The following is a 9,514-nucleotide window of genomic DNA, read 5'->3' as shown; positions in this document are numbered from 1 at the left end:
TGCAGCCACCAGACACATAATGGTTATGTGCAGATGCTTTGAGGCAGCAAATGTTTTTCAGCAGTAGGGAGATGACTAAAGTCACAAGCATAGTTAAATTTAGTAAGGTGAATTTGTTGATGAGATAAGCCAGGGGTTCACTTTTCAAAAGCAAATATGTACATAGGCAGAGAATACTGATGTAATAGAAATTCTGTGAGATAATTGTCAATTGCTGATTACTTGTAGCTATTTTCTTTTATTTTCATTATCTCTTACACAGGTCCATAATTAGTTTGTTTTCTGACCTATGCAAACTCTAGCTTCATCTGCTAGTTAGTACAGGGGAAACATCTTATTGAAGTTTTTTCTGCTCAGTCTCCCGTGACTGAATGTTTCTCCATACATTTCCCCTGTACAGAAAATCAGTATTTTTAGGCTATTTTTCTAAAGTGATGCTTGAACTTTGTTGTTAATAAGTTAGCATTCAGCATACAGACCAAGATGGACTTCAAGAAACAAGTTGCTGAAAGCAAGGCCTAAATATTTTATCCTAAATAAAACTAATGAGACCTTTTCTTCCATTTACCACTATTTGCTAAAAAGTGTATCTGGCTTTCGTTGCATAAGTAGATAGCAGAATCTGTCACTGTTGTAATAAACCTCCATTTTCCGCTCAGTGACGAATTTCCAAGTCCTTAGATAGATAGACTTCATTCTTCTGGTTGTTTTAAAGAAGACAAGGACCATAGAAGGAACAATTTCCCCATATCTCTTTGGAAGAAAAATGAACTATTAAAGAGAAATCGGCTCATTCATCATTTCATTATTAAAGAGAATGTCATTCACGTTAAAAAGAAATCAGCTCGTTCATCATTATTGCTGGTTAAGAATCAAGGTACCCATACAAAATTATGTAATCAATTGATTTTTTAGGACAGGGGTCCCCAATCCCCAGTCCATGGACCGGTACCGGGCTGTGGCATGCCAGCAACCAGTCCACTCATACAAGCAAAGCCCCATCCACGAGATGCAGGTAGCACACAAAACCACGCACTTTCTGATCTGTGAAAAAACCTCTCTCCATGGAACCGGTCCCTGGTGCCCAAAAGTTTGGGGATCTCTGCTTTAGGAGGTAAAGCATAGGGAAACTTCCAGTGAAAAACTACTTTATCTTAGGAGGAAGATGTATGCTTGAATACATGCATGAGTGTGTGTGTGTGTGTGTGTGTGTGTGTGCGCTTACACATGCACAATTACTGAAACACAGAGAGATCGGCATGCTTTCTTTGATGTGCCTCAAAATAACAGGAAAATGTGAATCAAAAGTAACTTATTCAGTGTCAGTCTTACATATTTATAGTTTAAAAATTAGTCAAAGTTTATGTCCTGAGGTTGCACCTCCAGGATGCCAGATGTGTGCCTTCTGCATGTGACCTAAGTCAGGCCTGAAGCAAAAACTAGATAATTCCTCGCTCATGCTCTACACCGTCGATTGTGGCGGCTTTCTGAGGTGAGAGAAACTGACAGCACTAACTCTCCAGGGCAGAACTTTCCAGTCAAGTGGATCAACCGACTGAAAGTCTCTTATGAATAGTCATTAGGCCTTCATTACAAACCCCTCACAACCCAGTTCTCTTTTTGCAACCAAATGCCTTTTGTCATCTTCACAAGGTGCATCATTTAATTACCAATTGATTTCTTTATATATGACAACATGTCAGATAGCAAAATCAGTGTATCTCCCTTAGGGAAGGAAGTCTGTTAACTATCAGCGTGCCAGATTACCGAATTTAGCTGTGAGGTGGTTATTTTCCTTTTTCTGCTATTTTTTTTTCTTTTCTAAAAAGAGAGTGAGAGAAAGGGAGGAGGGAGGGAGGGAGGGAGAGCTTTCGATAGCTTCCATGTTTTCTGGTTTCAAATTTTTTTTAAAAAAATTGCAAAGAAGGGAAGTGAAACGTTGGAAAGATGAGGCAAGCTGTGGCATAAAAAGATTCAGCCGCTTTTAGCTGATTAAAATCTTCTGAAGCAGAGGGGGGAAAGCAACAATTCCTATTTTAGCTCTACTGCCACACAATTGTCCATGCATATACAATCACACCTCCACACGTTTCATATGTGTGCATGCACACACACACACACACACACACACACACACCCCTTCCCTTATTGGCATCCATGCAGCTATTTACACACAGAGTGTTTTTGAACACCTCCAACAATTTCTCTTCTCATTGAGAATTCGTCCAGCTTCTGACTTGGTTTGCTCAGTGAATTCCCCTTCACAACCGTCGCCTGATTATCAAGGCCGTGCTGTATTAATCAGCTGAATAATAAGGGAATTTCAGAAATGTACAGGACTGTGATACCGTAACAATCCAACTTCAAACTGAGTAAACCAGAGCTGCGTTGAAGGTAGGCGTCGGGGAAGAATGAAACCAGTGTTGCACTAATGCCTTCTATTGTATCCCAGTGTAAAAGCCTCCTTCTTTCATGCACAGAAGCCACATTACAAGAGTCCAAAATGTTCTCAGAGCATCACTGTGACTGGTTGTGATACAACCTGGCACGGACAAGCAGTGAAAGCTGACATTATACTCTAGGATGTGCTGCAGGTGTGCGGGCGCGCAAACGTGCTCTAATTACATATTTTCCTGCAAAGCAACAATTAAGGTCGCCAAAATAATTGCCAGTTTCTTAATCCCTCTCTAACAAGACTGACATAAGGAATGGTTTATTTTTCTCTAGTTATTTGGAAAGCATTCCTCAAGATTTTGGTTATTCTATCACGCTTCATCAAAACCTAATTTTTAGCTTCCAGTGTGTGATTATACCCGTCGCCATTGTTTTTCCTCCCTCTTAAAGCCTCGATGAATTCAATTGCAACGACAATTGTAAAAAAATTTTTTTAAAAAATGGTGGAATGTGTCTTATGGGTACACTGTTCTGACATTTCCTCTGGTAAAATCAGGGCATATTTTCTTTGCTGTTCTATATTTAACAGTTTGATCTAAGTTACCTTGTAACTTAGAAAGACTCTGTGGGCCAGGCACTTAACACTTGGAGTATGAAAGAATTTCCAGGGCTGTTCTCTACAACAAACATATTTAGTTAAGTTCACCAATCATATTCTGTACAAGAAATAAATTCAGATTCCTATGGGACATACACTGATTAATCCTTTTCCTGTCTTTCTCAGGAAAAAAAACCCAAGTATTTGAAAAGGTAAAACAGGAATATCCAGATATATTTGATTTATATCTGATCTTTTCTCTAGGAATATAAAGCAACAACAACCCTGTGAAGCAGGCTGAGCCAAAAGAATGTGGGGGGGGGAGGGAGATGGAGAGAATGAGAGAGAACAAAAGAGAGAGAATGAGAGAAAACAAGAGAGAGAGAGAAGAAGAATTGGAGAAAAAAAGAGAGAATGAGAGAAAAAGAGAGAGAGAAAGGCAGAGGGAACAGGGAGAGGGAGAAAGAAAAAGAGAGAAAGAGAGAGATAGATTGATTCATATTTACTCATAGAGTTTCATGGCTGGAAGTGGCCCTGAAATCAGTCTTTCCAGTCCTGGCGTTAGTCCAATACCTTAACCACTACACCATACTGGTTCTCTAGCTATAAATTAATTGGTATCCGTAGATTTACTACCTCCAAGAGTGCATATGGAATACAGAAAGAAGCTGATACAAACACAGGCCATTGGCTTACACCATCTTCATTGAGCAGCAGAAGTTGTCTCCAAAGCCCATTGGAAGCTAGAAGAGGTACTATAATATAGTAGCTTTTGGGGGCAACATCTTCACTGCCATATGATTACATGACCCATGAAATGTTTCCCTAAAACTGTTACATGTGAAATGTGGATCTATATGAAGTGTGTACCTTATAAGAAATCTCTCTGACCATTGAGACCAACTGCAGCCTATCCACTACACAAGGGTTTGAGTGAACTGTGAGATATATTTGTAGAGTATAACTGTAACATGACAAAAGGAGGTAAAATAACTAGAAGTTATGTGCTCTAGCTTCTGCGACCAATTGCAGAGGTGCTTAGGATCTCAGCCCATGTTTATATAATCAACATGTCTCCAGGTAAAACTACCAAACTTTTTTTAGGACTTATTTTTGTTAGAAATTGTAGAGAATATTTGTAGCTCAGGTTGTAAATTTAGGCAGAGGTTTGTCTTTTTTAGGGGGAGGACAAACCTCTGCCTAAAACTTATTTTTGTGTCTATTTGATTTATTATTATTTTTTTTAAAAAAGATCTTAAATTGAATTTGCACATGATGACTGGAAACAAAGATTCCTTAAAGAGTGAAGAACAAATTTAATCTCTTCCGTATTCCTGATCAGAGTGACTCTCATTAGACTTTCTTCAAATAAAACATTATACGAGGAAGAATGGAATGTATTCTAAATCAAGGCCCTTTGGAGAGACGGGCGGAAGCAAGTGTAGCCCTGAAATGGAGCCATAATTTGTCATGTAAAGTCCCTCTAGGGATAGATTGAATTGGCTTTTGGATGAAGGCGAAGGAAGAAAGGGCATGGCATAAGGGTATAAGTGGGTGGGAGAAAGAATGCCACAGTTTTCCCCTTGTGCTTTCATTTTGGATGAGAAGAAAATGTTGACAAGCCATTAGGAAGACTACCTAGTCACCAGTTAAGAGGAAGGGTTGTTTTGTTTTGAAATATCTAAAACTGATTGTTAGAACCCCCTAAGTTTTAGATTCTAAGAAACTAAATTTAACCTTGAGGCTGAGCTGGCATTCACTTCTGATAACACAGATCACTCTTCCAGTGCTTTACTTTCCACAGAAAGCTGACTTCACTCTCCTGCTCAGGGCTGTACAACCAAGAACAACGGCAAGACTCAGCTCCCCCCCCCAGACACACACACACACACACACACACAAAATACCATACCCAAGAACAGCATCCACAAAGGAGACAAGGGCTACTTTACTAGCCCAGACTAAAGCAAAAGTACTTTGATCATGTTGGTTTGCAAAATTACGTCACCGAACACACACACACACACACACACACACACACACACACACACACAGCATTTGAGAATTCGGAAGGATGTTCTTCAGCTGCTGGTTGGTAATCAGAAAATTTTGACCTGAACGTAATAAAACCAAAGGATTAGAATCCAACTTTCAGTCTCAATGTTACAGGTTGAACAAAAAGTTGTGAGCAGTGGTGGGATTCAAACAGGTGAACAACCGGTTCTCTGTGTGGATGCTGCTTCCGGAAATCCATTCAAGGCCTGGGCAACAAAAAATTAACTACCGGCTCTGCTGAAGTGGTGCGAACTGGCTGAATCCCACCACTGGTTGTGAGTAGCAACCTCTACCTAGCAGTGCAGATAAAAGTCCACTATTGCAGTAAATGCACCACCAGGTGCCACCAATGAGTTCCAGCACATTCTGAAAGTGCTTCCCTGATATTTTTTATTTATTTGTTTATTTATTTATTTATTACATATCCCTTTCCTCACTCAAATGCCATCTCCTGCCTTCCCTCCATAGCAATGGAGAGGTATATCTAAATCTTTTTTTTTTCCTTTACCACAACAAGATTTAGTTGCCTTTCCTATGTAGATTTTCTACAAATAAGAGACTGGTATTTTCTTCTCTGTATCTTATGGTAACTTTTTTTTAAAATTTTAGATCACAACAAGCTACTTGCTGTTTTACAAGAAAATAAGATGGCTTTTTCAGGTAGTATTTCAAAGAACAAGAAAACAAAATTAAAAAAAAAATAGAAAACAAGGATCAGGTTTAATCCGCCCACTTACCAGCTACCCACAAAATTATACTCTTGAATGTTTTCAGAAGAGTACTTTTAAAAACTTGTTTTTAATTTCCAGAATGGCTCAGCCTACCTTATGCAAACCTCAAATGTACAGGAATATTGCAATTTCATATACATTAATGGAGTTTGGGCTTCTTCAAAACATTCAGACTTTGTCTAGGTACCATCCTTAAGAAAATTATTCCTACATACATATGAAATGTGTGTGTGTGTGTGTGTGTGTGTGTGTGTGTGTGTAGATTTTCACGGGTATAGGTATGTAGGTCTTGGTGTATTTGGGTCTTTTCCCGTGTAAGATTGAGAGTGTCTTGGCGACGTTTCGACGAGGTCCCACTCATCATCTTCAGGCTGGTGTCTTCGGCTTTGTGCTTGTGCACGATCTTACACGGGAAAAGACCCGAATACACCAAGACCTATATATATATATATATGGATGTTTGGTCATTCGGGTTTTTTCCCGCGTAGAACTAAAGGTGTAGGAGCAACGTTTCGACGAAATCCCATCCGTCATCATCAGGCTAGTGGCTTCAGAAGGAAGCTGAAGCTACTAGCCTGATGATGACGGATGGGATTTCGTCAAACATTGCTCCTACACCTTTAGTTCTACGCGGGAAAAAACCCGAATGACCAAACATCCACATACAAACACCGCGAAAACCTCAGAAAACATATATATATATATATAAATATATATACATATATATATATATATATATATATATATATATATATATGTATGTATATGTGTGTGTATATATATATATATATATATATATATACACATATACATATACATATACAAATACATATACATATACATATACATATACATATACATATACATATACATATACATATACATATACATATATATATATATATATATATATATATATATATATATATATATATATATATATATATATATATATATATGGTAAAGTTTCCCCCGCACATGCATGCTAGTCGTAACTCCTGAGAAAGGATTCTGGAGCATAACTTTGCAGATGATCAAAGCCAAGTCTGAACATGATTATTTTTATCAGTTCACCTTCTAAACAGTATTTCAGTGGGTTTCCTTTCACACAGTGATATTTGTAATAAATGTTCAGCCTTTGTTTTAAAGTCAGTCCGCAGAAAGATGACATCAGCTTAGCAAACAATAAAGTGCCTGTAATATTGTCTCCAGAGAGCTGTTACATTTACTTTGTAGCAGTAAAATTCAATTTTCAAAAAAACACTACATGAATTATGTTAGGTTATTAACCCTATCGCCACCATAAAACATCATCATTGTATGTCAAATGTAGGTCACTATCAGAAGCCCTAAGGTGTTTTTTTTGGTGGGGGGGTGGGGTGGGGGGGAAGTAAGTAATCCATTTAAGCTGCTTTCCTTGCCTACAGCCAGAGTAGTATCTGTTCACTCTGAGGAAACTAAAGGAATATTCCAGGTTTCATCACAAAGACTTGCAATAAATAAATGCTGGTATTTGGATTTTCAGGGATTCTTAATGCTACACTGTCAGTTTCACTGAGGAAGCATAAACAGTTTGTGCTTTTGGCTCTTGGGAATTTCTAAAGTTCTTAGTGCAAGTATTATCAAAACTTTAAGATTGCTGCTTTCTAACCTATTGTCCTGGCAACCGTGCCTAGATTTCTTAATTATTCTAGAGTGAGATCTGCAGAGTGGAAATAAAACCTAAAGTCCAGAGTATGCAGACCACATGATTCTGCAGAAAAGAGGATTTGCATTCCTGATCAAGCTATGAAAATATTCTCTGTAATTATTTATAATGATTTTTTTAATGTGTCTGCAATGGATTGAAAACAAGGGGTTAACTAGTTAAACTTCTACAACTTCCACCAACCCCCCACCCCACCCACCCCACCCCACCCCCACCACACACACACACACAACACCCAGTAACTTCTCCACTGCTGACAATCACTAAAAGAAGTGCTGGTTATCCATTTTTAAAGGGATGGGATTGGGTTTTTTAGAAGAAAAGGAAAGAGGATCAAACACCTCTAGGCAACAAAAGGTTGTGTCAGAGGGCCCTCAATCACAAACCTCCTTCAACAAGAGATCTTCCAACCTTCCAGAGCAGTTACCCAGGCAGCGCCGCTAAAAAGTGCCTTGACATGAAAAGGACAAAAAAAAAAAAAACTGGAGAAACAGAGGTAGCAATTGTTATGCTCTCTCTCTCTCTCTCTCTCTCCTCTTCAGACTCCCCCCTCCATGAAACTTTTTTTGCATAAGCTATTGGGAGGGGGAGTAATAGTGTTGCTTTATTGAAAAGAAACTTCTTATATGGCCTAATGCCTCAGTTGAGAGATGCAAGTCCAGAGCAAGAAAGACCTGATGCATTAATCGTGAGAAGTTAATCACTGCCTCTCCTATGTTCACACAAACACACCCAAGCAAGCATATCATGTTTTAAAGAATGGAAATAAGGAGAAATGTGCCTTGATGTTTAAAGAAATCCTCAAGAAACGTTGGATACCCATTAAAAAAAAAGCAGAGTTGTCCATGCACAAAGAATGTAAATTATTTGCATTTACAGTGTCAGGTCTTAGAGGTATCTTTTCAGAGTGGAAGAATTTTCCACTTCAGTGTAAGTTATTAACAAGTTGGCATTTTCATTTGTTTTATCTCCTGATGTGCAATCTAAATAAATAAATGGCACAGCTTACAGGATTCACCACCCACTTTCCTTGCACTTGGAGGAACATATTTTATAAACAAGCTACTTTGCTTAAATAGAGGTGGCGCATCTGATCCCTGCATTGCTGGATCACTTATCTTTCTCTTTCCCCCCCCCCCGCCTCCTCCCTTTCCTAAAACAAATTTACTCCGAGCACTTCATCAGGTTTTGCAATGTAATATCACTAAGCAAACAGCACAGTGGTTTATTCATAAAATATTCATCCTTCAAAATGTTCCATCCCTTCCTGGGTTTACCTATGTTTACAAATATGTGTTGCCTTGTTAATATGCCTGGACGGGGGGGGGGGAATCACGAGAAATTACCCCCTTCTTGAGGCAGGAGCTGCCTCAAGGAGGCAAGTGTATTATTTCAGCTGGGAGAACAGCAAAGCTCTGAGATGATATTGATTGGTTAAGACCAGATGGATAGCCACACAGAGGTGAGACAAAAATAGAAGTGTATTGCAAGCATCCCAAGTATTGAAGCTGAGGAGGTAGAGAGCTCCTATCCCACCTTATCTGTCTCCTGACAGGTTCTAGAATTTAAGAATGCTAATGGACACACTCGCTCCAGTTTGCCTTTCGTGTAGTGACACTCAGGCATGAAGTTATGTTTCAAAAATAAATCCCAATCCCCACCACCACCGCCCTCCTGATCCACACATGCTCCTCATCAAAAATGACAGCTGGTGTCTCATGGGGGGGGAGCGCACCCTCTTATTGGCCCTCAAATTAATTTGCCAAGGAAATGTAACTTTGCCCCTCCCTTCCTTCAAAACGTATTAAATGCATAGGCACTCGCTTCATAGAGGGGCATTTCAAAAAAGAGAAGGAAAGGAAAAGAAACTTTACTAACAGCCACAGTCCACATCCTCGCCCTGAAATTAAGCTTTCTGAAACCACAGAAAGGTATTAAGGTAGAATTAGTGACCTCTGGTTTGGAGAAGAATGTTTCAGGGAGAGACCGTCTTGGCTATTATGTTTATTGGCCGTAAATTGACCAACT

This window comes from Vipera ursinii (genome assembly GCF_947247035.1).
Source record: "Vipera ursinii genome assembly, contig: SUPER_1_unloc_1, whole genome shotgun sequence".
In the NCBI taxonomy this organism is placed as follows: Eukaryota; Metazoa; Chordata; class Lepidosauria; order Squamata; family Viperidae; genus Vipera; species Vipera ursinii.
The sequence above is the reverse complement of the archived record's forward strand: the minus strand, read 5'-3'. Positions refer to the sequence as shown.